Source organism: Arachis ipaensis, chromosome B9 (genome assembly GCF_059453495.1).
Source record: "Arachis ipaensis isolate K30076 ecotype BB chromosome B9, ASM5945349v1, whole genome shotgun sequence".
NCBI classification, from domain to species: Eukaryota; Viridiplantae; Streptophyta; class Magnoliopsida; order Fabales; family Fabaceae; genus Arachis; species Arachis ipaensis.
The window spans coordinates 101,869,841-101,897,670 of record NC_142444.1 but is presented as its reverse complement, the minus strand read 5'-3'; the positions used below and the strand labels follow the sequence as shown (position 1 = coordinate 101,897,670).

Sequence of the window (27,830 nt, the reverse complement as noted above, 5' to 3'; positions counted from 1 at the left end):
TTTAAGGTTAAACTGAAGCTTAAACGTGGAGATAGGAAGGGCAGCCCTGGAGGTCGAACACGTTTAACCTCCAGTTTGAGGTCAAACTGGAGGTTAAACGTGGAAAAGGGTGGAGGCATACTGGAGGTCGAACACGTTTAACCTCCAGTTTGAGGTCAAACTGGAGGTTAAACGTGGAAGCTTAGAATGGTAGCCCTGGAGGTGTCGAACACGTTTAACCTCCAGTTTGAGGTCAAACTGGAGGTTAAACGTGGAAATGGAGAGAGCAACCCTGGAGTAGAAAAGCTATCGAACACGTTTAAGCTCCAGTTTGAGTCAAACTGGAGCTTAAACGTGGAATGGCTCCCTGGTACTCTTCCTGGTTCTGGCGTTTAACCTCCAGTTTGAGGTCAAACTGGAGGTTAAACGTGGAACTCCTCCCTGGGTGGCATACTCATTCTGGCGTTTAACCTCCAGTTTGAAGTCAAACTGGAGGTTAAACGTGGAATGCTTCTTTAGTGAGGCTTTTCATTCTGGCGTTTAACCTCCAGTTTGAGGTCAAACTGGAGGTTAAACTTCAATCCCAGCATTCTTTATCCTTCATGATTTTGGCGTTTAAGCTCCAGTTTAGGCTTAAACTGGAACTTAAACTCCACATGTGATATTCCAGCTTCCTTTATTGATTTTGTTGCTTCCTTGCTTAGCCTCTTCTTCCCTGAAATCATCCAAACAATTGCATCAAAGTCTTGCAAAATTTCATGAGAAATCTTCCATTCATAGCATTTAAGTAATATAACTAAAACTCATGGAATTTGCATCAAAATCATATTGTTTGGATGGTTCATTACTTTGTTCTTCATTTAACCATTTTTGGTTACTTTAAGCTCAAGAAAATGCATAAAACAACTAAAACTAACAGAAAAATGCTAGTGAAACTAGCCTATGATGCCTTGGCATCAAAACTCTACCGTTGAAAATACATAAGAACAAGGTCTAGGCATGGCTGAATGGCCAGCCCCTTAAACGTGATCTCAGAACATAAAATTAGCCAAAGACTAACAAGAGATGTAAATACAATAGTAAAAAGTAAATGATGCAGAAATGAGTAAATGATGCAGAAATCCACTTTCGAGCCCACTTGGTGTGTGCTTGGGCTGAGCGTTGAAGCTTTCATGTATAGAGGTCTTCCTTGGAGTTGAACGCCAGTTTGTAACTTCTTTCTGGCATTTAACTCTGCTTTACAACTTGTTTCTAGCGTTTAACACCAGAATAGGGCAAAAAGCTGGCGTTAAACGCCAGTTTGCATCATCTAAACTCGAGCAAAGTATGCATTATTATATATTTCTGGAAAGCCCTGGATGTCTACTTTCCAACTCAGTTGAGAGCGTGCCATTTGGAGTTCTTTAGCTCCAGAAACTCCACTTTGAGTGCAGAAAGGTCAGAATCCAACAGCATCTGTAGTCCTTCTTCAGCCTCTGAATCAGATTTTGCTCAGGTCCCTCAATTTCAGCCAGAAAATACCTGAAATCACGAAAAAATACACAAACTCATAGTAAAGTCCAGAAATGTCATTTTTAAATAAAAACTAATAAAAATATACTAAAAACTAACTAAAACATACTAAAAACTATGTAAAAATAATGCCAAAAAGCGTATAAATTATCCGCTCATCAGCTACCCAAGGGAAGAAAGTATTTTCAATATTTGATGACTCTTTTTGTGACTTTAAGAACTTCTATTTTAAAGTCCGAGCTGTTGAGGGTGCTCACCCTTTCTTTCTGGATGAGAATGATGAGCAAACCTTTCCTTTATGGTGGCAAAAAGACCCTATAGTCCTCAAGTATTCTTGGGAGAGTTTAGATGAGGTAGAGCAAGCCTTTTTGGGTGTTTTAGCACAGCATTGGGGGGAGCCTCCTCATCTGGACACAAAGAGATTTCTAGGAGATCCTTCCCTCTTCCGTTCCGAACTAGGTAGTATCCGACCTCTTTCATTTTCATAAAAAAGGTTTTTCTTTTTACTATTTGCGATCTTATCCTTTTTTATTGTGTAACTGTTTTTCCTGGCTTTTTTTCAGAGATGGTGTCTTCTTCAGATTCAATGAAAATGTTTCACAAAGCCAAGAAGGCAGTGGCTGCCCAGAACTTGTCAAAGAAGACTTATGGGGAGGGTTCTTCGGAACAGTTGCCTCCGAAGAAATTGGCAACTGAGTCTCAGGGTCCGAGGAATATTATCCCGACCCCGTGAGTTCAGACGGCTTCCTCTGACCCGCCTCAGACGACCTCTGGCACTGGCTCCTCCCCCACTTCTGTTGGTCCCCCTCCCAAGAAGCAAAAGATTGTTGGGACTTATGATTTGAATGGCAAAGAGTTTGATGGTGTGGCCTTTGCCACAGAGTTGATTGCTCCTCACGGTAAAGTTCCTCTGGATGACATGTCAATCCTCCACCATCTTGACTTTATATCCAGCAAAAAGTATTTGGATGGCTAATCTTAGTACGGCCTTATCTCGGGTTGTTCGGGAGTCCCCAGTGCATGCTACCAAGGCCTTTATGAAGGATGCCAAGGCTGAATATAACAGGGTGAAGAGTCTGAAGGACGAGCTGGATGCCAAGGTTGCTAAGTTAGAGATTGATGTAGAGAAGGAGAAGGCTCGGGCTACTGTGGCAGAGGCAGCTGCTAACCTGGCTGAGGAGACGGCTAAAAAATACAAGGAGAGCTATACACAGACCTATGGCGAGCTGTTTGAAACTAGGGATAGATTTCAATCTGCTCAGGATGATTATGCCGAGCTTCAAGGCCATATGGTAAGCAGTATGACCGATATGTATGAAAATCTAAAGGTCCAGGTCTGAGTTTTTGTTCCCGATGTCAACCTCTCTTTATTCAGTATGGACAACGTGGTGGAGGATGGCAAGATTGTGCCTTCCCCAGATGATGAAGATGAAGGTCCTCCTCTTGTGCCGCCAACTAAGGCTTCCTCTACTACCACTGATTCTGCCGAGGTGATCCCTCCTGGGCCCAAACCTGACCTGGAGATTCTAAATGGGCCGGATGGATTTGTTAGTGCCACTCCAATCTCAACTATCCCACCTCCTCCCCAAGATGTAGTTACTGGGGCAAACTTGGATCCCCTATGATTTTTATATCTTTGTTTTGATTATATATTTGGTATGGTCCGGTTTGTGGACCTCTTAAAACTTGTAAGTCTTTGTGGATGACTTTTATTTCTGACAATCTGCTAGTTGCTTCACAGCAACTTTTATTTTATAAACAAACACTTTAAACTCCTGGGCTACCGTCTAGGCAGCCTTTGGAGTCTTTAATGTTTTAATCTTTGCTTTGTTTGAGTGATGGCTTGGCTTAACTTGTGAAGAAGTGCTGTTTGCTTTTTCAGCCCTTATGTTCCTCGTGGGTTTTTAGATGTTTGGTACTTTTTGGTCCTGACCTCTTTTTGGAATACTGTGAATTTCTTTCCCTACCTTTTGGATCACACCTTATTTTAGTTGCATTGACAACTTTTTGCTTTGGCGCTGTCATCCTTGCGGCTTGCTGCCCGGGCTTTTAGTCGATGTCCAATAACTTTTTAGTGTTCTTTACATAGAACCTTTTTAGTTTTTTGTGACGACCTTTTAGCCCAGTTTTGGGGTCGTGGGTTCGTTTTTCTAGGTAACGCCTCTTTTTATGACTTATACCCTTTTTACTTTGGCCTTAGGTTTTTCAACCCCTTTGGGCCTTTGTATGATGCTCGTTCCCTTTTTTAGTAATCCTTTCTCTTGGTCCGACTTCTCTATCGGTCCTTTTCAAGTTATTTTTAGTAATCTCATTTCTTGTCTGACCTCGTCAGGTCGCTTTATATGGGTTACTTTTTATAACTTTTTACATTAACTTGAGCTTTGTTGCTTCACCTTGCCGACCTCTTCTGGTCGGATGATGAATTTCACGATTTTGAGCGTAAATTAATGCATCTTGATAGGAAATTTTTTAGGGAATCTAAAAGATTTTATTCAAGTGATAAGATAAAAATATAAATAAAAGTGTGTACATGCGAGTTCTTACCCTTCTAGTTCGGGCAACTTTCAGATCTTGGCCTGGCACCTCATTAAAAAACCTTTTTAGGAAAAAGAGTGCGCCTTTGGCCTGAGATCTTTTTTCTAACTATAGTACCTTCTTAGGTTACAGGCATGCCATGACCTCGGTAGCTCTCGCCCTTGGAGGTCAGCCACCCTATAGTAACCCTTTCCTAGTACCTCTGTAACTCGGTATGGCCTTTTCTAGTTAGCTACTAGCTTCCATTCTTCAGATCAACCTGCTCCGATATCATTTCGGATTAGGATGAGGTTGTTGGTGGCGAAGCTTTGCTGGATTACCTTCCGATTATACTTTAAAGCCATTCGATGCTTTAGTGCTTTCTCTCTAATCCGAACTCTTTCTCGGACTTCTGGAAGTAGGTCGAGCTCTTCTCTTTGTGCTTGGGAGTTGGTGTTGTCATTGTAGAGGATCACTCTAGGGGATCCTTATTCTATCTCAACAGGAATCATTGCCTCCATTCCGTAAGCAAGTCAAAAGGGTGATTCCCCAGTTGTAGAGTGTGGTGTTATCCGATATGCCCATAGGACTTGCAGGAGCTCTTTAGCCTAAGCTCCCTTTGCATTCTGTAGCCTCCATTTTAACCCAGCCAATATAACTTTGTTAGCGGCCTCTGCCAGTCCATTGGCTTGTGGGTGTTCCACCGAGGTGAATTGGTGCTTGATTTTCAGGTCGACTACCAAGTTCCTGAAGCCCGTGTCTGTGAACTGAGTGCCATTGTCAGTGGTGATGGAGCATGGGATTTCAAATCTTGTGACAATGTTTCTATACAGGAACTTCCGACTTCTTTGGGCGGTGGCAGTGGCTAATGGTTCTGCCTCAATCCATTTTGTGAAAAAGTATATTCCTACAATGAGGAATTTGACTTGTCCTGACCCCTGGGGGAATGGTCCAAGGAGGTTGAGCCCCCATTTTGCGAACAGCTAGGGTGAGGTAACGCAGATGAGTTTTTCAAGAGGAGCTATATGGAAGTTGGCGTGCTTCTGGCATGGGGAGCATGCCTTGACGAACTTTGTTGCTTCTTTTTGTAAGGTCAGCCAGTAGAAACCAGCTCAGAGTACCTTCTTAGAAAGAGCTCGTGCACGAAGGTGGTTACCGCACATGCCACTGTGGACTTCCTCCAGGACCTCTTTCATGGCAGAAGTTGGGATGCACTTGAGGAAGGATGTTGAGATCCCTCTTTTGTATAGGATGTTATCTATCAAGGTGTAGTACAATGTTGAGGTAGTTGATTGTGGGATTCATCCATCCTTGGTCTTGGTCCGATATGGTTAAGACCTTCTCTTCTTCTGAGGTTGAGGGATTTTGCAGTGTTTCTTGGATGAGGCTTCTATTATTGCCCCATGGTTTGGTGCTGGCTAGTTTAGAGAGTGCATCAGCTCGGGTATTTTATTTCTGAGGAATATGTCGGATCTCGTATTCTATGAATTTTCCGAGTTGTTCTTTGGTTTTGTCTAGGTACTTCTTCATGGTGGGATCCTTGGCCTGATAGGTCCCTTCTATTTGTGAGGTGATTACCTGTGAGTCGCTGAATATGGTAAGCCTTTGCGCTCCTATTTCCCTAGCCAGATTCAAACCAGCTAGTAAGGCCTCATACTCGGCTTGGTTGTTTGAAGCGGGGAACTCGAACCTTAAAGAGAGTTCGAGTTGGGTTCCCTGGTCACTTTCCAGGATGACACCCGCCCGCTTCCAGCTTTGTTTGATGAGCCGTCAACATAGAGGTTCCAGTTAGTAGGAGTTCCTGGTGTGTCAGTGTACTCTGCGACGAAGTCAGCCAGGTATTGCAACTTGATAGCTGTTCGAGCTTCGTACTTAAGGTCAAATTCGGACAACTCCACTGCCTATTGGAGGATTCTTCCAGCTAAGTCGGTTTTTTGTAGGATACCTTTTATGGGTTGGTTGGTTCATATTCTGATGGTGTGGGCTTGAAAGTATGGTTGGAGCCGTCAGGAGGTAAGTATGAGGGCGTAGGCAAATTTTTCTATCTTTTGGTAGTTTAGTTTAGCCGCTTGAAAAGCCTTACTGATAAAGTAGATGGGCTATTGTCCATTTTCATCCTCCCTGACCAGGGCTGAGGCTATCACCCGGTTTACCATGTCGAGGTAAATGATTAATTCTTCTCCTTACCGGGGTCGAGTTAGGATAGGTGGTTGTCTCAAAAATGTCTTGAAGTCTTGGAAAGCTTGTTCACATTCTAGGGTCCATTCAAACCTATTTCCTTTCCTTAATGTTGCGTATAAAGGAAGAGATCTTAAAGTCGATCCAGCTAGGAATATAGATGGAGCTGCCAGTCTTCCGTTGAGCTGTTGTACCTCCTTGACACAGGTCAGCCTTTTCATGCTGAGTATGGCCTGACATTTATTTGGGTTTGCTTCAATTCCTCTCTGGGTGAGCATGAAGCCCAAGAATTTGCCAGCCTCTATCGCGAAAGTGCACTTTGCGGGATTTAGCCGCATCCCGTGCATTCTTAGAGTGTCAAACACTTCGGCAAGGTCGAGTAATAACACTTCTTCCTTTTGTGTCTTTATCAACATGTCGTCGACATAGACCTCCATTAGTTTTCCGATGTGGTTGGCAAAAATTTTGTTCATCAACCTCTAGTATGTAGCCCGTGCGATCTTGAGTCCAAATGGCATAACTACGTAGCAGTAGTTTGCATTTGGGGTTATGAACGAGGTTTTCTCTTGGTCGGGTTGATACATCGGTATTTGGTTGTACCCTGAGTAGGCGTCCATGAAAGAAAGGTACTTGTATCCCAATGATGCGTCGATTAGGGTGTCTATATTCGGGAATGGATAGGGATCTTTTGGGCAAGCTTTGTTTAAGTCGTTGTAATCAGTGCACATCCACCACTTCCCATTTGACATTTTGACAAGTACAACATTAGCCAGCCATATTGGGTATTTGACCTCCCTTATGAACCCTGCTTCTAATAAGGCCTATACTGTTCCTCCACAGTTTGCGATCTCTCTGGGCCAAGCTTTCTACGTTTCTATTGTACTGGCCGAGATCCAGGGTATACTGCCAATTTATAACACATTAGTCCGGGATCAATACCGGGCATGTCGGCGGCCTTCCAAGCGAATAGGTTAGAATTCACCCTTAAGAACTTTGTCAGCAGCTCCTTTAAGTATCCTTTTAGGTTTGCCCCTATGTTGTTTTGTCTTGGGTATCTCCGATCTGATCTTCTTCGGTCTCGCCTTCCGGTTGGGACCGAAGTTCTTCGCGAGCTCGCATTCCCCCGAGTTCAATAGTGTTGGCTTCTTTTCCTTCGGGGTTACCCTTAAAGTTCAGGCTTTCGTTATAACAGCGTCGCACGAGTTTTTAGTCTCCCCTTACGATGGCGATCCCTTCTGGGGTTGGAAACTTCATACACAGATGTGAAGTGGAGACCACTACGGCTAGCTGGTTTAGCGTTGTCCGACCTATGAGGGCATTGTATGCAGAGCTCACGTTGACTATGATGTAGTCTATACTTAGCATTTCAGACCGGGTCCCTTTTCCGAAGGTTGTGTGTAATGGGATGTACCCAAGTGGCTGGATTGGTGTGTCTCCGAGCCCGAATAGGCTATTAGGATATGCTCTAAGCTCTTTTTCTTGTAGGCCGAGTTTGTCGAAGGCGGATTTGAACAGGATATCCGTAGAGCTTCCTTGGTCTACCAGTGTTCGGTGGAGATTGGCGTTGGCGAGTATGATGGTAACGACCACAGGGTCATCATGCCCTGGGATGATGCCTGCGGCATCTTCTTGAGTGAAGGTAATAGTGGGGAGGTCAACCGACCTATCCCTTCCTCTGACATGGTATACCTCCGTAAGGTGTCTTTTGCGGGATGACTTAGAGATTCCTCCTCCTGCGAATCCTACATTTATCTTGTGAATATGTCTCTCAGGGGTGTGAGGGGGACGTTCAGCTCGTTCTCCCTCTTCATCCCTTCTTCTCTTTTTTGGTTCGTCTACTCTATTGGCTAAGAACCGATCTAGTCTCCCTTCTCGTTCTAATTTCTCTATGATGTTCTTCAGGTCGTAGCACTCGTTGGTAGGATGCCTGTAGATTTGGTGGTATTCGCAATACTCTGTCCGACTTCCTCCTCTCTTGTGTTTAATCAGGCGAGGGGGTGGGATCTTCTCAGTGTTACATATCTCGCGATAGACATCCACAAGGGACACTCGAAGAGGGGTGTAGTTATGGTACTTTCTGGGTTTCTCAGTGGGTTGGTCTTGTTTTTTCCTGAACTCTTTATCTTTGTCCCGTGGTGGGTAGGAGAGTCCGGTCTTTGAATCTTCTCCTAATCGGGAGTTCTCCTCCATATTGATGTACTTTTCCGCCCGTTCTTGTACTTCGTTCAGAGATGTGGGGTGTTTTTTAGATATGAAGTGGCTAAAGGGTCCTTTCCGTAGACCGTTGATGAGTCCCATAATTGCTACTTTTGTAGGGAGATTCTGTAAATCTAGGCATGCTTTATTAAATCTCTTTATATAACTGTGGAGGCTTTCCCGATCTCCTTGCTTAATCCCTAGTAGGCTTTGAGCATGCTTGGTTTTGTCTTTCTGGATGGAGAACCTGGCTAAGAACTTCTTGGTGAGGTCACCGAAGCTTGTGATCGATCTTGGTGGCAGGCTATCAAACCACTTTATCGCCATCTTGGTCAGGGTGGTCGGGAAGGCTTTGCAACGGGTTGCGTCTGAGGCATCCGTGAGGTACATCCGGCTTTTGAAGTTGCTGAGGTGATGACTTGGGCCGGACGTGCCATCGTATGGGGTCATGTCAGAGGCTTTGAAGTCCTTTGGGACTTTAGCCTTCATAATTTCTTTCGTGAACGGGTCTTGGTCCTTGTGGGGGCTATCTTCACGGTTGGACCGGGTGGTTTTTGTTTTAAGATCGGCTTCGAGCTTCAAGAATTTGCCTTCCTGTTCTCGACATCGTCTTGTTTCCCTCTGAAGATCTCGTTCGGCTTCGCGCTGAAGTTCATCTTCTTGTTTGAGTTGTTTGAGGCGATCCTGCTGTTCACGAATGGCATCCAAAATTTTTGTGGTCTGAGTTTGCTTATCTCCCTTGGATTGATGTGTGTCCTTTAGGGAGTTTGGTGCAACAATCGTGTTCTTAAGCAGTGTTCCTTCTTCAAATCCCGAGTTGAGGTCGTTGGTAGAATTTCTTGCCATGGTAATGGGATGACTTCCAGGTTCCTCAGCAACGGCGCCAATGTTCCGAGGGTTACCTGAAACAGGGAGATCGATCTCGAATGAGATCTTCTGGACTAATCGAGGTTGCCTCATCCGATTTGTTGGAATAGGAGGTGCAACTAGTCCTCGTCACCGGAGGGGGGTGGTACCTGCAAGAGACTCCAATGCTTAAGTCAGTACGGGCTTTAGGCAGGTTTTTAGTAGAATTGGAGTATGAGTTATACATGGGTGCTCCAGTGTGTTTATAGTAGTGTTTTTATGATCTTCTTTTGGGATAAGAATCTTATCTTATCTTTTGGGAACGAGATCTTTATCTTTTGCCCAACCGCCCTCTGGTAGGCAGTGGTTCCTTCACTTTGAGCCTTCTTGGGCCTCTGAGACGTTTGTCCAAGCTCTTTGCGAAGGGGTCGGGGATTGGCCAACCTTTTATGAGGTCGGTCCCTTTGTCTTTATCCAACTCGGCCTTATAGCTCAGTCTGATGTATGAACAGTTATTATTGTTATTTTATTCAAAGATCCTTTCTGTTTGATTTATCTACGCCAATGTTACTATTCTCTTCTTATTTATTTTGCCTTGCTTTATGACCTACGAGAAAACAAAGTCAAGATTCATGAGTCTATACTTTATATGTTTTAAGGTTATAGTCAATTCATTATGAGTGACATGTGTCATAATATAAGTAAATAAGAAGCATCTAAAAGTCACACCACTCTGACTAACAAAGACTTTTGAAAATAGTAATTGAACAACATTGCATTATTATTATTTTTATTTTAAAACTCGGAGTGGTTGGAGATGAATACGATAACACCATATAGATAAACTACTAAAAAACTTTTATTTCTCACCCCTTTTTCCTCACCATCTTCAGAAACAACGCTGTTCAAAGCAATACGCTACTTGATTGAGCTAAAAAGACCAGTACACTATAAGATGGTTAGGAGCGGGATATCAAGGACATAGATATGAAATGTTAAGCACGTATCCAAATTCATATTAAGGATGGAGGATAGGCGAATTTTATAACCATTGTTATGCAAATTGAGAGAATTAAGATTCCCTTTGTTTCTTATTTAATCTTTATTGAGTGACTACAATTGTGGTTATGATGTTTATTTTTATTTATTATTTGATTATTTGATATGGGTAAAGTTTGTCATTGTTTTTGCCTTTATAATTTAGTACGCCCATTTTCCATCTTAGTATTACTAGGTCCACTTATAATTCTCAACTACTAACGATTCTTGTGACCAAGGTTCTTATTGTTTTCAAATTGCTTTCAAAAATAAAAAACTAGTTATTCCATATTTCTATTTATAAAATATTTTATATAAAGATTTTATTTTAAAATTTCATAAAATTTGAGTATCAACAACCAATATAATTCAAATTTGGTGGGTGCTGTAGTGGCTGGTGGATGATGATATCCTGGGTCGGCTCTCGGGTGGTCTCAACTGCCAGCTCCTGAATAGCCTAGTCAGCTGCCTCCTCAGCTACTACCTCTACTGCTTGCTCAGCTACCTCCTCAACTGCTAGCTCCTCCACTGCTGCCTCCTCACTCTCAGCCTCTGGCTCGGGCTTTGGTGTGTGCACAGGAGGTGGTCCAGGGTCTCTACCATCAAGTTTCACCACTAACAACTGAAATTGGCACTCATTTTGGCGCTCACTACGGTGGATGGCCTGAAGAATGTCCTGGGCTAACTCAAAAGAGGTTCGAGGTCTAGGTGTAGGTGCGGAAGGTGCTGAAGGCGCTGATGATGATGCTGGCTCTATAGTCTTCCTCTTCTTGTGCGGTGGTCCATCATACCCTCCGTATGGCAGATACAGATGGTTGCTGACATAAACAGACGTCCGATCTGTCGGTCGCCTCTCCATCCCAAATAAGGTGGCCAGTCTGGTAATCATCAATGGGAAGACGATGTTATACTTCTGATTCGTGCACACCTTTACCATTGAGTCTCTGATAAAAGGAAGAGTAGAGATCCTTTTCCTCTCCAGAATGGCCCAAAGTAGTACTGCCACACGGACCCGAATATGTGTAGCATGCGTGCTCGGCAAAATGTAATCGGTAATGTTCTGCTACCAGATCCTCATCTCAAGATGGAGATCAGTGCATGCAATGCTCTATGGAACCGTATTCTCCCCTCGACTGTATTCCCAATGAGCCTCAGGTCGGCCAATTCATTTCGGAATGGCGTTTGGCTTGATTTTTCCTTGAATAAGATCTACTGCTATCTTGACAAAAGCGTCCTCGCTCGGTGGAATGTGCGGAAGCTGTAGTAGTGCCTCCAAAGCATGATCAGATGTGTCCAACTGCACTTCTCTGAGGAAAACTGAATCGGCATCCAGCCAGGTTAGATTTCAATGGAATTCCTTAACTTGGTGTTCGTTGATTTCCACCGGGTCAGATTCTATAAATTTCCACTTATAATATCCAGGCGGTTCTGGATAACCTCAGCATATTTGTCTGGTAAATTCAGTTTCCTTTCATAATGGAAGGCCTTCCTTTCCACTTTTTTATATTGCTCTCGGGCCTCTTCATTGATGAAAGTGTCCGGCTGGTTGCTTGGATGGATAGGGGCAGGAGCCTTGGAAGAAGATTTCTCTTTGCCCTTACGACGCATTCTAAAAAGGAATGAAAATGGAATACAATTCAGGAGAAAGAGATGTTTAACACAAAAGAAGAAGAGGGAATAAGCAAAAGGCAATATTTAGAGCCAATATAGTAATTATTACTCAATTGAGGAAAACTGGTTGAAAAAGTGTAATGTGTTCAAAAGAAAACAAGGTTATCCACAATCAAGAAACCTAAGTATTAAACAAAGAATAAATGCACTTAAAGCAGAAACCACTTAGGTTGAAACAATGAAAGTGAATTGATTAGAATATGGTTTTTGCAATTAGGCAGTGAAAGTTTGAGATTTCATAAAAACCTGCATAAAGGCAATGACCAGTTCAACATAAAAGTGAAAACTTATTCATGTCAAAAGTGGAGGTGATCATATAAACATTAGCCTTGTTAAAAAAAATAATAGATTTGATTAAAATCAACTTCAATTGCTCAAAAATTTGAAGGAACAAGTGATTGCGTATATGATCATTTATAATAAAAAACACATGAATAAGTAAGTTATTCAATTCACTCAGACAATGTGATATGCACTTAACACATAACACCAAATGGATAATTTGAATTGAGATTCAAAATCATTTTGGTGTTCAAACCACCTTAATCTCTATGTGCATAATCAAAGTTCAATATCAATCATCATCCAAGATTACAGAAAACTGCACAAGATGAGTTACAATGCCTAATGAAAACAAAATTTAAAGCCTATGCTTATTAGACATAAGAATTAAATAAAAAATATTCATTCAGGTAATTCATCAAGCATGTGGTTTGCAGAATTCAAAACAGTGAATTCCAGTTCAATCGAATCAGCATTCAACCTAGAATAATTTAGCCACAAACAAATTCAATCCAGAAACACACATTTTAACAAACTAAACCTAACAAGATCAGTCAAAATAGAATTAAAAAGCAATAAAAATAAATGAAGGAAAAGAAACATGGATGCAGGGGAATGAACCTGTGTTGATGATAAGAAGAGAAACGGGGTAGGTGGAGGGGTGGTGGTGATGTCGCGGTGGCACAGAACTTCACCGCCGCTGGTGGCTGCTCGCCGGTAACAGAAGACGCAGACAGAGAGTGGCGTAGAGACAGGGGTAACGCGCACATAGAAGAAGAAATGGGGAAATAGAGAAGGAAGAGAAGAAAGAAGAAGAGAGAGAGGGTAGGCGATGATGGTCCCAGCACTTGTGAGTTTGAAGCTCATCACAGTCATTCCATCCCAGATCCTACTCGAAATACCACAGACAAGGTTTAGACTTTCCGGATCTCAGGAATGGCCGCCAATAATCCAAGCCTATACCACGAAGACTCTGATCATGAACCAGGAGGCTAAGAGATACACACTTAATCTAAGGTAGAACGGAAGTGGTTGTCAAGCACACGTTCATAGGTTAAGAATGATGATGAGTGTCACGGATCATCATATTCATCACAGTTAAGTACAAGCGAGTATCTTAGAATAGAAACAAGCGTGATTGAATAGAAAATAGAAGTAATTGCATTAATTCATCAAGACACAGCAGAGCTCCTCACCCCCAACCATGGAGTTTAGAGACTCATGCCGTAGAGATACAATGTAAAACGTGAAAAAGTCATGAGGTACAAAATAAATCTCTAAAAGTTGTTTAAATACTAAACTAGTAACCTAGGTTTACAGAAAATGAGTAAACTATGATGGACAGTGCAGAAATCCACTTCTGGGGCCCACTTGGTGTGTGCTGGGGCTGAGACTTGAGCTTTACACGTACCTAGGCTGTTTCTGGAGTTAAACGCCAAGTTGTAACCTGTTTTGGGCGTTTAACTCCAACTGGTAACCTGTTTCTGGCATTTAACGCCAGAATAGGGCAGAGAACTGGCGTTGAACGCCAGTTTGCATCATCTGAAATCGGGCAAAGTATGGACTATTATATATTGCTAGAAAGCCCTGGATGTCTACTTTCCAATGCAATTAGATTTTTGATCAGGTCCCTCAATTTCAGCCAGAAAATACCTGAAATCACAGAAAAATACACAAACTTATAGTAAAGTCCAGAAATTTGATTTTTATTTAAAAACTAATAAAAATATACTAAAAACTAATCAAATCATACTAAAAACTATGTAAAAACAATGCCAAAAAGCGTATAAATTATCCGCTCATCACAACACCAAACTTAAATTGTTGCTTGTCCCCAAGCAACTAAAAACAAAGTAGGATAAAAAGAAGAAAATATACAATGAATTCCAAAAACATCTATGAAGATCAGTCTTAATTAGATGAGCGGGGCTATTACATTTTTACTTCAGAACAGTTTTGGCATCTCACTTTATCCTTTGAAGTTCAAAATGATTGGCATCTAAATGAACTCAGAATTCAGATAGTGTTATTGATTCTCCTAGTTCAGTATGTTGATTGTTGAACACAGTTACTTTATGAGTCTTGGCCGTGACCCTAAGCATTTTGTTTTCCAGTATTACCACCGGATACATGAATGCCACAGACACATAACTGGGTGAACCTTTTCAGATTGTGACTCAGCTTTGCTAAAGTCCCCAGTTAGAGGTGTCCAGAGCTTTTAAGCACACTCTTTTTGCTTTGGACCTTGACTTTAACCGCTCAGTCTCAATTTTTCACTTGACACCTTCACGCCACAAGCACATGGTTAAGGACAGCTTGGTTTAGCCGCTTAGGCCAGGATTTTATTCCTTTAGGCCCTCCTATCCACTGATGCTCAAAGCCTTGGATCCTTTTTTTTACCCTTGCCTTTTGGTTTTAAGGGCTATTGGCTTTTTGCTCTTGCCTTTTGGTTTAAAGAGCTTTTGGCTTTTTCTGCTTGCTTTTTCTTTTTCTTTCTCTTTTTTTTTTCATCATTTTTCTTCTCTTTTTTTTTGCAAGCTTTTGTATTCACTGCTTTTTCTTGCTTCAAGAATCAATTTTATGATTTTTCAGATTATCAACAACATTTCTCCTTTTCATCATTCTTTCAAGAGCCAACATATTTAACATTCATAAACAACAATATCAAAAGACATATGCACTGTTCGAGCATTCATTCAGAAAACAAAAAGTATTGCCACCACATCAAAATAATTAAACTATTTTAAAATTTGAAATTCATGTACTTCTTTTTCTTTTTCAGAAAACATTTTTCATTTAAGAAAGGTGATGGATTCATAGGACATTCATATCTTTAAGACATAGACACTAAACACTAATGATCATGTAATAAAGGCACAGACATAGATAAAACCTAAAGCATATAAATCGAAAAAACAGAAAAACAAATAGACAAGGAGATTAAGGAACGGATCCACCTTAGTGAGGGTGGCGTCTTCTTCCTCTTGAAGAACCAATGGTGCTCTTGAGCTCCTCTGTGTCTCTTCCTTGCCTTTGTTGCTCCTCCCTCATAGCTCTTTGATCTTCTCTAATCTCATGGAAGGTGCCATATGGTTATGGAAAATTAAAAAGCGGGGCTTTTTCCACACCAAACTTAAAATGTGTGGTGGGTTCGGCCAAGGGAGGGTGATAGTGTGTATGAGGGGTTTATGATGGATGGATGTGAGTGGTAAAGAGAGTATGGAGAAGAGAGTGTTATGGAAAGGTGTGAAGAGGAGGAGAGAAGAAAAGGTGGGATTCCTGTGGGGTCCACAGATCTTGAGGGGTCAAGGACTTAGCATTCCTGCTCCATTGAGGCGTGCAAAATGCCCTTAGAGTGCAATCCTGGCATTTAACGCCAGACTGCTGCTTCTTTCTGGCGTTAAACGCCAGCTTTTCCCCCTTTCTTGGCGTTGAATTCCAACTTGGTGCTTGTTTCTGGCGTTTAACACCAGCTTGATGTTTCTTTCTGGCGTTAAACGCCAGTCTGATGCTTCTTACTGGCGTTTAAACGCCAGTAAGCCCTTCCTCCAGGGTGAGCTATTTTTAATGCTGTTTTTGACTTTGCTTTGATTTCTGTGACTCCACATGATCATCATCCTAAAGAAAACATAAATAAAGGAAAACAGAAAATTAACATAGATAAGTAAAAATTGGGTTGCCTCCCAATAAGTGCTTCTTTATTGTCTTTAGCTGGACCTTGCTGAGCTTTTAATCTAGTCTCAGCTTTGAGCATTCTTGCTCAAGATTGCCTTCAAGATAATGCTTGACTATCTGTCCATTAACAATGAACTTCTTATTAGAATCAATGTCTTCAAGCTCCACATAGCCATGTGGTGACACACTTGTAATCATATATGTTGCCCAGTAGGCCTTATGCTCTAGTTCCACGGGCAGATGACAGGCCTTACCATACACAAGCTGGTATGGAGAGGTCCCTATAGGAGTCTTGAATGCTATTCTGTATGCCCACAGAGCGTCATCCAAGCTTCTTGCCCAATCCTTTCTATGAGTACTTACAGTCCGTTCCAGGATTCTTTTTAGTTCTCTATTAGAGACTTCAGCTTGCCCATTTGTCTGTAGATGATATGGAGTTGCCACCTTATGGCTAATTCCATATCGGACCATAGCAGAGTAGAGCTGTTTATTGCAGAAGTGAGTGTCCCCATCACTGATTAGTACTCTAGGGACACCAAACCTGCTGAAGATATATTTCTGGAGGAAATTCAGCACTGTCTTAGTATCATTAGTGGGTGTTGCAATTGCCTCTACCCATTTAGATACATAGTCTACTGCCACCAGAATATATGTGTTTGAGTATGATGGTGGGAAAGGCCCCATGAAGTCAATACCCCATACATCAAACAACTCAATCTCCAAGATTCCCTGTTGAGGCATGGCGTAACCATGAGGCAGATTACCAGCCCTCTAGCAACTATCACAGTTACGTACAAACTCTCGAGAATCTCTATAGAGGGTAGGCTAGTAGAAGCCACTGATGAGCGGATAATTTATATGCTTTTTGGCATTGTTTTTACATAGTTTTTAGTATGATTTAGTTAGTTTTTAGTATATTTTTATTAGTTTTTAAATAAAATTCACATTTCTAGACTTTACTATGAGTTTGTGGGTTTTTCTGTGATTTCAGGTATTTTCTGGCTGAAATTGAGGGACTTGAGCAAAAATCAGATTCAGAGGTTGAAGAAGAACTGCAGATGTTGTTGGATTCTGACCTCCCTGCACTCAAAGTGGATTTTCTGGAGATACAAAACTCCAAATGGCACACTCGTAATTGCGTTGGAAAGTAGACATCCAGGGCTTTCTAGAAATATATAATAGTCCATACTTTGCCCGAGTTTAGATGACGCAAACTGGTGTTCAACGCCAGAAATATGCCCTATTCTGGAGTCAAACGCCAGAAACAGGTTGCAAAGTGGAGTTAAACGCCAGAAACAAGTTATAAACTGGCGTTTAACTCCAAGAAAGACCTCTTCATGTGAAAGCTTCAATGCTCAGCCCAAGCACACACCAAGTGGGCTCCGGAAGTGGATTTCTACATCATTTACTTATCTCTGTAACCCTAGTAACTAGTTTAGCATAAATAGGACTTTTTACTATTGTATTCAGAGATCATTGGACGTTTTAGTTCTGAGATCATGGAGGCTGGCCTCTCGGCCATGCCTAGACCTTATTCTTATGTATTTTCAACGGTAGAGTTTCTACACACCATAGATTAAGGTGTGGAGCTCTGCTGTTCCTCGAGTATTAAAGCAAAGTACTATTGTTTTTCTATTCAATTCAAGCTTATTCCTATTCTAAGATATTCATTCGCACCTAAGAACATGATGAATGTGATGATTATGTGACGCTTATCACCATTCTCACTTATGAACACGTGCCTGACAACCACTTCTGTTCTACATGAAGATGAGATAGAATGAGTATCTCTCAGATATCTAATACAGGGGACCGAGTCCGAGATATTAGAGTCTTCGTGGTATAAGTTAGAACCCATGGGCGGCCATTCCTGAGATCCGAAAAGTCTAAACCTTGTCTGTGGTATTCCGAGTAGGATCTGGGAAGGGATGGTTGTGACGAGCTTCAAACTCGCGAGTGCTGGGCGTAGTGACAGACGCAAAAGGATAGTAAATCCTATTCTAGTATGATCGAGAACCGACAGATGATTAGCCATGCAGTGACAGCGCATTGGACCATTTTCACAGAGAGGACGGGATGTAGCCATTGACAACGGTGATGCTCAACATACAGCTTGCCATGGAAATGAGTAGTATTGATTGGATGAAGACAGTAGGAAAGCAGAGGTTCAGGAGGAACGAAAGCCTCTCTATACGCTTATCTGAAATTCTCACTAATGAATTACATAAGTATCTCTATCATAGTTTATCTTTTAATTATGTTTTAATTATCAATTCTCTATAACTATTTGAATCCGCCTGACTGAGATTTACAAAGTGACCATAGCTTGCTTGAAGCTGACAATCTCCGTGGGATCGACCCTTACTCACGTAAGGTTTATTACTTGGACAACCCAGTGCACTTGCTGGTTAGTTGTGCGAAGTTGTGACAAAGTGTGATTCACGTTTGAGAGCACCAAGTCTTTGGCGCCATTGTTGATGATCACAATTTCGTGCACCAAGTTTTTGGCGCCGTTGCCGGGGATTGTTCGAGTTTGGACAACTGACGGTTCATCTTGTTGCTCAGATTAGGTAATTTTATTTTAATTTTAAGCCTTTTGTTTTTGTTCTTTTTATTTTCGAAAAAAAAATTCAAAAAAAAAATTATTCTATGTTCTTCAGAATTTTTAAGAATGAATTCTAGAGTTTCAGATGATGCTTTTATCATCACAGGAGTCAGTTGATTCCTATCAATTTGGCTGTTGTATGTAATGTCTTGTTGAAGCTTGTTCTGCCCTGTCTAATCTCTTTAGACTGAAGCTTTAGACTAACATTGCATGATTCCTGGAATCTTTATTAAAAATTTTGAGTTTCTTATTTTCTTTTTCCAAATAATTTTTGAAAAATCCAAAAAAAATTTTAACAAAATCATAAAACCAAAAATATTTTGTGTTTCTTGTTTGAGTCTAGTGTCAAATTTTAAGTTTGGTGTCAATTGCATATTTTTAATTTTTCTTAAAATTTTCGAAAACTCATGCATGATGTTCTTCATGATCTTCAAGTTGTTCTTGACGATTTTCTATGTTTGATCTTTAATTTTTCTTGTTTTGTGTCTTTTCTTGTTTTTCATATGCATTTTCAATTTGTTAATGTCTAAACTTTGAAAATTTCTATGTTTGGTGTCTTGCATGTTTTTCTTTTCTTAAAAAATTTTCAAAAATAAGTCTTGATGTTCATCTTGATCTTCAAAGTGTTCTTGGTGTTCATCTTGACATTCAAAGTGTTCTTGCATGCATTAGTTGTTTTGATTCATAATTTTCATGTTTTGAGTCTTTTTGTTGTTTTTCTCTTTCTTCATTAAAAATTCAAAAATAAAAAAAATATCTTTCCCTTTTTCTCTCATAAAATTTCGAAAATTTGAATTGAATTAGTCATAAAATTTTAAAATTTAGTTGTTTCTTGTTAATCAAGTCAAATTTTCAATTTAAAAAGTTCTATCTTTTTCAAATCCTTTTCAAAAATAAAATCTTTCTCATTTTTTCTTCATATTTTCGAAAACTTTATATATTTGATTTTCAAAATCTTTTTCTTATTTTATTTCATAATTTTCGAAAATAATGCTAGCATTTAATATTTTGATTCAAAAATCTTCAAGTTGTTACTTGCCTATTAAGAAAGGTTCAATCTTTAAAATTTTAAAATCATATCTTTTTGTTTCTTGTTAGTCAAGTAATCAACTTTAATTTTCAAAATCAAATCTTTTTAAATTTTCTTTTCAAATCTTTTTCAAAATATCTTTCAATCATATCTTTTTCAATTTTAATTTCAAAACCTTTTTCTAACTTCTTATCTTTTCAAAATTGATTTTCAAATCTTTTTCAATTAACTACTTGACTTTTTGTTTGATTTTAAAAGTTTTCTGTTTCAATCATATCTTTTTCAAAACCACCTAACTACCTTTCTCTCTCCAATTTTCGAAAATTACTAACCTCTTTTTCAAAATTACTTTTAATTAACTATTTGTTTTAAATTTTAATTTGATTTAATTTTATTTTCCTTTCTTAATTTTCGAATTTTAACTTTAATTTTAAATTAAAAACAAAAAAATATTTTTATTTTATTTTATTTTATTTTCGAATTCTCTCCCCCTCATCTCTTTCTAATTATTTTATTTATCTACTAACACTTCTCTTCTTAAAAATTCGAACCCTCTCCCTCTTTCTATGTTTGAATTCTTTTTTTTCTCTTCTACTCACATAAAGGAACCTCTCTACTGTGGCAAAGAGGATCCCTATTATTTTCTGTTTCCTTCTTTTTTCATATGAGCAGGAGCAAGGACAAGAATATTCTTGTTGAAGCTGATCCCGAACTTGAAAGGACTCTGAAGAGGAAGCTAAGAGAAGTCAAAACACAACACTCTGAAGAGGACTTTACTGAAATTTTCGAAAAAGAAGTAGAGATGGCCGAAAATAATAATAATGGTGGAGATGCAAGGAAGATGCTTGGTGACTTTACTGCACCAAAATCCAATTTACATGGAAGAAGCATCTCAATCCCTGCCATTGGAGCAAACAATTTTGAGCTAAAGCCTCAATTAGTTTCTCTGATGAACCAGAACTGCAAGTTTCATGAACTTCCATCAGAAGATCCTTTTCAGTTCTTTACTGAATTCTTGTAGATCTGTGATACTGTTAAGACCAATGGGGTTGATCCCGAGGTCTACAGGCTTATGCTTTTCCCGTTTGCTGTAAGAGACAGAGCTAGAATATGGTTAGACTCTCAACCTAAAGATAGCCTGAACTCTTGGGATAAGCTGGTCACGGCTTTCTTAGCCAAGTTCTTTCCTCCTCAAAAGCTTAGCAAGCTTAGAGTGGATGTTCAAACCTTCAAACAGAAAGAAGGTAAATCCCTCTATGAAGCCTAGGAGAGATACAAGGAACTGACCAAAAAGTGTCCTTCTGACATGCTTTCAGAATGGACCATCCTGGATATATTCTATGATGGTCTGTCTAAATTATCTAAGATTTCATTGGACCATTCTGCAGGTGGATCCATTCACTTAAAGAAAACGCCAGTAGAAGCTCAGAAACTCATTGACATGGTTGCAAATAACCAGTTCATGTACACTTCTGAAAGGAATCCTGTGAGTAATGGGATGCCTCAGAGGAAGGGAGTTCTTGAAATTGATACTCTGAATGCCATATTGGCTCAGAATAAAATATTGACTCAGCAAGTCAATATGATTTCTCAAAGTCTGAATGGATTGCAAGCTGCATCCAACAGTACTCAAGAGGCATCTTCTGAAGAAGAAGCTTATGATCCTGAGAACCCTGCAATAGCAGAGGTGAATTACATGGGGGAACCCTATGGAAACACCTATAATCGCTCATGGAAAAATCATCCAAATTTCTCATGGAAGGATCAACAAAAGCCTCAACAAGGCTTTAATAATGGTGGAAGAAACAGGTTTAGCAATAGCAAGCCTTTTCCATCATCCACTCAGCAACAGACAGAGAATTCTGAGCAGAATCTATCTAGCTTAGCAAATATAGTCTCTGATCTATCTAAGGCCACTCTAAGTTTCATGAATGAAATAAAGTCCTCCATTAGAAATTTGGAGGCACAAGTGGGCCAGCTGAGTAAAAGAGTCACTGAAACTCCTCTTAGTACTCTCCCAAGCAATACAGAAGAGAATCCAAAAAGAAAGTGCAAGGCCATTACCTTGCTTGGTGTGGCCGAACTCAAAGAGGAGAAGGAGGGCGTGAATCCTAGTGAGAAAGACCTCCTCGGACGCTCAGTGACCAATAAGGAGTTTCCCTTTGAGGAACCAAAGGAATCTGGGGCTCATCTAGAGACCATAGAGATTCCATTGAACCTCCTTTTACCCTTCATGAGCTCTGATGAGTATTCATCCTCTGAAGAGGATGAAGACATTACTGAAGAGCAAGTTGCTAAATACCTTGGTGCAATCATGAAGCTGAATGCCAAATTATTTGGTAATGAGACTTGGGAAGATGAACCTCCCTTGCTCACCAATAAACTGAATGCATTGGATAGACATAAATTACCTCAAAAGAAACAGGATCTTGGTAAATTCCTAATTCCCTATAACATAGGCACCATGACGTTTGAGAAGGCTCTGTGTGACCTGGGGTCAAGAATAAACATAATGGCACTCTTTGTAATGGAGAAACTTGGGATCTTTGAGGTGCAAGCTGCCAGAATCTCATTAGAGATGGCAGACAACTCAAGCAAATAGGCTTATGGACTAGTAGAGGACGTGCTAGTAAAGGTTGAAGGCCTTTACATCCCTACTGATTTCATAATCCTAGACATTGGGAAGGATGAGGATGAATCCATCATCCTTGGAAGACCCTTCCTAGCCACAGCAAAAGCTGTGATTGATGTGGACAGACGAGAGTTGGTCCTTCAACTGAATAAGGACTACCTTGTATTTAAAACTCAAGGTTCTCCTTCTGTAACCATGGAGAGGAAGCATGAAAAGCTTCTCTCACTGCAGAGTCAACCAAAGCCCCCACAGTCAAACTCTAAGTTTGGTGTTGGGAGGCCATAACCAAACTCTAAGTTTCGTGTTGAACCCTCACATTCAAACTCTAAGTTCGGTGTTGGGAGGTCCCAACAATGCTCTGAACACCTGTGAGGCTCCATGAGAGCTCACTGTCAAGCTATTGACATTAAAGAAGCGCTTGTTATGAGGCAACCCAATGTTATTTTTATCTATTTTATTTTATTTCGTATTTTATTAGGTTGATGATCATGTGGAGTCACAAAAACTACTGAAAAATTCAAAAACGTAATGAAAAACAGCATTAAAAATAACACACCCTGGAGGAGGAGTGATGAGCGGATAATTTATACACTTTTTGGCATTGTTTTTAGTATGTTTTTAGTATATTTTAGTTAGTTTTTATTATGTTTTTATTAGTTTTTAAATAAAAATCACTCTTCTGGACTTTACTATGAGTTTGTGTGTTTTTATGTGATTTCAGGTATTTTCTGGCTGAAATTGAGGGACCTGAGCAAAAATCTAATTCAGAGGCTGAAAAAGGACTGCAGATGTTGTTGGATTCTGACCTCCCTGCACTCGAAGTGGATTTTCTGGAGCTACAGAAGCCCAATTGGCGTGCTCTTAACTGCGTTGTAAAGTAGACATCCTGGGCTTTCCAGCAATATATAATTGTTAATACTTTGCCCGAGATTTGATGGCCCAAACAGGTGTTCCAAGTCAGCTCAAGAATTTTGGCGTTTAATGCCAGAACTGGCACAAAAGCTGGCGTTTAACTCCAAGAAAAGTCTCTACACATGGAAGCTTCAATGCTCAGCCCAAGCACACACCAAGTGGGACCGGAAGAAGATTTCTGCATTAATTACCTATTTCTGTAACCCTAGGCTACTAGTTTTCTATAAATAGGACCTTTTGCTATTGTATTTTCGTCTTGGTCATTCTGGTTCCCCCTCTAGGGCCAAAGCCAATGAACCTTCATTACTTTTGTATTTTCAATGGTGGAGTTTTTACACACCATAGATTAAGGTGTGGAGCTCTGCTGTTCTTCATGACTTAATACAAGTACTATTGTTTTTCTATTCAACTCAAATCTATTTCTTCTCCAAGATATTCATTCGCACCCAAGAACATGATGAATGTGATGATTATGTGACACTCGTTACCATTCTCACCTATGAAGATGTGTCTGACAACCACTTCCATTCTACATGTAAACAAGCTTGAATGTGTATCTCTTGGGTTTCTAATCTAAGATTAGAACCTTCGTGGTATAGGCTAGAATTATTGGTGGCCATTCCTAAGATCCGGAACGTCTAAACCTTGTCTGTGGTATTCTGAGTAGGATCTGGGAAGGGATGACTATGACGAGCTTCAAACTCGCGCGTGTTGGGCGTGTGACAGATGCAAAAGGATCAATGGATCCTATTCCAACATGATCGAGAACCGACAGATGATTAGCCGTGCGGTGACAGCGTACGTAGAACATTTTCACTGAGAGGACGGGAAGTAGCCATTGAAAACGGTGATGCCCAACATAAAGCTTGCCATGGAAAGGAGTATGAATGATTGGAAGAAGGCAATAGGAAAGCAGAGGTTCAAGAGGAACAAAGCATCTTCATACGCTTATCTGAAATTCCTACCAAGGAATTACATAAGTATCTCTTTCTTATCTTATTTTATGTTTTATTCATATTTTAATTACCCATTCTCCATACCCATTTGAATCCTCCTGACTGAGATTTACAAGATGACCATAGCTTGCTTCAAGCCGACAATCTCCGTGGGATCGACCCTTACTCACGTAAGGTATTACTTGGACGACCCAGTGCACTTGCTGGTTAGTTGTGCGGAATTGTGACAAAGTGTGATTCACGTTTGAGAGCACCAAGTCTTTGGCGCCATTGTTGATGATCACAATTTCGTGCACCAAGTTTTTGGCACCGTTGCCGGGGATTGTACGAGTTTGGACAACTGACGGTTCATCTTGTTGCTTAGATTAGGTAATTTTATTTTATGTTTAAGCTTTTTTACTTTTTATTTTCGAAATTTTTTTTTTCAAAAATACAAAAAAATTTTCTATTTTGTTCTTTAGAGTTTTTAAGAATGAATTCTAGAGTTTCATGATGATTTGTTGAAGTCTGGCTGGCTGTGAAGCCATGTCTAATCTTTTGGACCGAGGTTTCAACGACAAGAGCTTGTTGATTTCTATCAATTTTGCTGTTGTGAGCAATGATCTGCTAAAGCTTGGCTGGCCATTGGCCATGTCTAGTGTTTTGGATCGGAGCTTTCTTTGAAAGCTTGGCTGGCTAGTAAGCCATGTCTAATTCCTGGACCGGAGTCTTAGACTAGCATTGCAATGATTCCTGGAATTCTTATTAAAAATTTTGAATCCCTTTATTTTCTTTTCCTCCCAATTTTCGAAAAATCACAAAAAATTTTATAAAACCATAAAAATAAAAAATATTCTATGTTTCTAGTTTGAGTCTAGTGTCTAATTTTAAGTTTGGTGTCAATTGCATGTCTTTATTCTTCTAATTTTCAAAAATTACATGCATTATGTTCGTCATTGATCTTCAAGATGTTCTTGATGATTTCCTTGCTCTGATCTTTAAATTCTCTTGTTTTGTGTGTTTAGTTGTTTCTCACATGCATTTTTCAAATTGTTATAGTCCTTAGTATACAAACTTTTAAGTTTGGTGTCTTGCATGCATTATGTATTTGATCTTGTTTTCCATGTTTAATTGCATTTTGATTGTTCCTCATCATTAAAAATCCAAAAATTTGTCAAAATTATGTCTTTTCAAGTCAATAATATAGAGAATTGAAGATTCAGAACATGCAGCAGAGGAACTACACAGAAAAAGCTGGGCGTTCAAAATGCCTAGTGAAGAAGGAAAATTGGCATTTAAACGCCAGCCAGGCAACCTGGCTGGGCGTTAAACGCCCAAAAAGGTAGGATTTTGGGCGTTAAATGCCAAAATGGATGCCATTCTGGGCGTTTAACGCCAGAAGGACGCTAGAGGGAAGATTTTGTTTTTAATTCAAATTTTTTTCAAATTTTTATGATTTTTCAAAATCAAATCTTTTCAAATCATATCTTTTCAATCATATCCTTTCAAAATCAATTTCTTTCCATTTTTTATTTTATTACTATTTTCGAAAATCCTTGCTACAATTAGTGATTTAATTTAAAATTTTCAAGTTGTTACTTGCCTATTAAGAAAGGATCAAAAGTTTTAATTCTAGAATCATATCTTCTAATTTCTTGTTAGTCAAGTAATCAACTTTAATTTTATAACTTTTCTTTTTTTTAATTTGATTTTCAATCATATCTTCTCAATCATATCCTTTCAATCACATCTTTTTCAAAATTAATTTTCAATCATATCTTTTTAATTTCTAATTTCAAAATCACTTAATTTCTTTCCCAATCTTAATTTTCGAAAATCTCAATCAAATCTTCAAATTTCTTTTTAATTATCTCAAAATTTTTAATTTAATTTTCGAAAATTCTTCCCCTCTTCTAACATCCTTCTATTTAAGGGACTAACACTCCTCCTCAAGGTGCAATTCGAACTCTATCCCTCTTGATAAGTTCGAATTATCTTCTATCTATCTCCTCCTTCTATTCTTCTTTTCCTCTAACACCTCAAGGAATCTCTATACTGTGACATAGAGGATTCCATACTTTCTTGTTCTCTTCTCTTTCATATGAGCAGGAGCAAAGACAAAGGCATTCTTGTTGAAGCTGATCCTGAACCTAAAAAGACCTTGAAGAGAAAGCTAAGAGAAGCAAAAGTACAAATCTCTGTAGAGGGCCTAATAGAGCTTTTCAAAGAAGAAGAAGCAATGGCAGCCGAAAACAACAATGCCAACAATGCAAGGAAGGCGCTTGGTGACTTTACTACACCTACTCCCGACTTCTATGGGAGAAGCATCTCAATCCCTGCCATTGGAGCAAACAATTTTGAGCTTAAGCCTCAATTAGTTTCTCTAATGCAATAGAATTGTAAGTTTCATGGACTTTCATTGGAAGATCCTCATCAGTTCTTAGCTGAATTCTTGCAAATCTGTGACACTGTCAAGACCAATGGGGTTGACCCTGAGGTCTACAGACTTATGCTCTTTCCTTTTGTTGTAAGAGACAGAGCTAGGACATGGTTGGACTCACAACCTAAAGAATGCCTGAACTCTTGGGAAAAGCTAGTCAATGCCTTCTTGGCAAAGTTCTTTCCACCTCAAAAATTGAGTAAGCTTAGAGTGGAAGTCCAAACCTTCAGACAGAAGGAAGGTGAATCCCTCTATGAAGCTTGGGAAAGATACAAGCAATTGATCAGAAGGTGTCCTTCTGACATGCTTTCAGAATGGAGCATCATAGGTATCTTCTATGATGGTCTATCTGAACTGTCCAAGATGTCATTGGACAGCTCTGCTGGAGGATCTCTTCATCTGAAGAAGACACCTGCAGAAGCTCAGGAACTCATTGAAATGGTTGCAAATAACCAATTCATGTACACTTCTGAAAGGAATCCTGTGAATAATGGGACAAATCAGAAGAAAGGAGTTCTTGAAATTGATACTCTGAATGCCATATTGGCTTAGAACAAGATATTAACTCAACAAGTTAATATGATCTCTCAGAGTCTGTCTGGAATACAAGCAGCAACAGGTAGTACTAAAGAAGCTTCCTCTAAAGAAGAAGCTTATGACTCTGAGAACCCTGCAATGGAAGAGGTGAATTACATGGGAGAATCCTATGGAAACACCTATAATCCTTCATGGATAAATCATCCAAATCTCTCATGGAAGGATCAATAGAGACCTCAACAAGGTTTTAACAACAATGATGGTGGAAGAAATAGGTTTAACAATAGCAAGCCTTTTCCATCATCTTCTCAGCAACAGACAGAGAATTCTAAGCAGAGCCACTCTGACTTAGCAACTATAGTCTCTGATCTAATTAAAACCACTCAAAGTTTCATGACTGAAACAAGGTCCTCCATTAGAACTTTGGAGGCACAAGTGGTCAGCTGAGTAAGAAAATTACTGAACTCCCTCCTAGTACTCTCCCAAGCAATACAGAAGAGAATCCAAAAAGAGAGTGCGAGGCCATAACCACATCTCACATGGCCAAACTTGGAGAGGAGGAAGAGGCAGTGATTTCCACTGAGGAAGACCTCAATGGACGTTCACTGGCCTCCAAGGAGTTCCATAATGAGGAACCATGGGAATCTGAGGCTCACACTGAGACCATAGAGATTCTATTGAATTTACTTCTGCCATTCATGAGCTCTGATGAGTATTCTTCCTCTGAAGATGATGAAGATGTTACTGAAGAGCAAGTTACTAAGTTCCTTGGAGCAATCATGAAACTAAATGCCAAGTTATTTGGTAATGAGACTTGGGAGGATGAACCCCCCTTCCTCACCAAAGAA

At 39.8% G+C, this 27,830-nt stretch overlaps 2 non-coding genes and 1 pseudogene across 2 annotated transcripts; all 3 read right to left on the bottom strand.

Moving 5' to 3' along the window:
• Window positions 1–11,326: 11,326 nt before the first annotated feature.
• LOC148545676 (uncharacterized) lies at window positions 11,327–11,871 on the bottom strand (annotated as a pseudogene).
• Window positions 11,872–20,730: 8,859 nt separating this feature from the next.
• Window positions 20,731–20,838, bottom strand: LOC148545675 (small nucleolar RNA R71). Its single transcript, XR_015900814.1, has one exon. It is a non-coding gene; the product is annotated as a small nucleolar RNA R71 (small nucleolar RNA).
• A 5,808-nt stretch (window positions 20,839–26,646) lies between these two features.
• LOC148545674 (small nucleolar RNA R71) lies at window positions 26,647–26,754 on the bottom strand. The gene has a single exon (XR_015901158.1). It is a non-coding gene; the product is annotated as a small nucleolar RNA R71 (small nucleolar RNA).
• Between the last annotated feature and the right edge of the window lie 1,076 nt (window positions 26,755–27,830).